This window comes from Limulus polyphemus, unplaced genomic scaffold, assembly GCF_000517525.1.
Source record: "Limulus polyphemus unplaced genomic scaffold, Limulus_polyphemus-2.1.2 Scaffold1804, whole genome shotgun sequence".
In the NCBI taxonomy this organism is placed as follows: domain Eukaryota; kingdom Metazoa; phylum Arthropoda; class Merostomata; order Xiphosura; family Limulidae; genus Limulus; species Limulus polyphemus.
The window spans coordinates 75,944-77,597 of NW_013667414.1; positions in this window are offsets into that span (position 1 = coordinate 75,944).

Consider the following 1,654-nt stretch of genomic DNA (forward strand, 5'->3'; position numbering starts at 1 on the left):
AATACTACCAATAAGTCATCCTCGGGTAAACCAGTAGTGGTTGGTGTTGAGGGACGCTCTCAACGTCTATGTGACAGGAAAAGTGGATGGCCAAAAGTGCAACTTTGTCATAGATTCTGCATCTCAGCAAACCCTTGTGAGTATTAAGATTCTAGATCACAAAGGAGTACCAGAAGCCATACAGAAACTCTGTGGTGTGACAGGACATTATGAAAGGTTGTGGGGACCAGTGTGGGTAGCTATTGAGCTCATGTGCATAAAGGATAGACACAAAGTATACTTGGCTGACATTGAAGATCCATGCAAAACAGTGAAGCCATTAATGAAGTTACTACCACTAATGTGACTGCTACCGATAATGGGACATTTCCTGATGGAGCAGATGAATCCCACTTGAAGCAGAAGCCAATGAGATGGAGACCAGTACGGAAAAAGTTACGTCCAGTAAAATTAAGAGACTTTGTTGGGTTTTAATTTTGTGTTTGTAAATTCTGTACATTTAATTAAGTTATTGTTAATTATCTGTTGGTTTAATGTAAGTGGCTATTGTTCGGGACGAACAATACTAAGGAAGGGGCAGTGTTACGAAAGCGGAAGTCACGCGATGCTGGGAGCATGCTTGCTGGAGTTTCTCGAAAGATGATGAATTTGCCCGCCAGCTCGAGTGAGATCTAGACGTCCCCTTTGTTAGTATATAAGCCTGGCGAGAAAAACAAGCGTGATTGAAGAGATAGATAATTGAGTCAAGCGAACAGTAGGCACCGTAAGTACAGTATGTGAATCACTGTGATTTATAGCGTGTGTTATAAAAGGTTGTTAAGTTAAGGTGACTGTGGAAATTCTGTGTATTACAAAAAGTTGTATCGAGAAATAATAATCTGGTTTAATCAAGAACGGGCTTGTATCACTGAAGTTCCTCGGAAAGAATTTCTACTGGAAATTATCAAAGAAGCAGATACGTAGCAGTAAAAATAATCCAAATATACGTAAGGAATACGTACATCTTTAAATTTTACGAAAAACCAATCACCTGCATAAGCCTTATTAAATAGAAGTCAGAGGAAAAGTCGTTCTCCTTATCTGTTATGAATTAAACACATCTACTACTGTAAGACTTATTACAATATAACCCTCATCACATGTCGTTCTCTTTACTTATTACCAACTAAACCCCTTTCTTGATGTAAACCTTCTTATAATATAACCACGAGGACATGTCGTTCTCATTACATATTAACAATTAAACCCGTCTACTGAAGGAAACCTTCTAACAATATAACCATGAGGACATGTCGTTCTCTTTACTTATTACCAATTAAACCTGTCTGCTGATGTAAAACTTCTTACAATATATCCTTGAGGACATGTCGTTGTCTTTACTTATTACCAATTAAACAGGTCTCTTGATGTAAAACTTCTTACAATATGACACTGAGGATATGTCATTCTCTGTAAATATTACTAATGAAAACTGTCTCCTGATGGAAACTTTCTTACAAAATAACCCTGACGATATATCGTTCTCTTTACTTATTACCAATTAAACCTGACTACTGATGTAAAACATTTTACAAAATAACCCCTAGGATAAGTCGTTCTCTTTACATATCACCCCTTAAACCCGTTCTCTGGTGTAAACCTTCTTACAATAGAA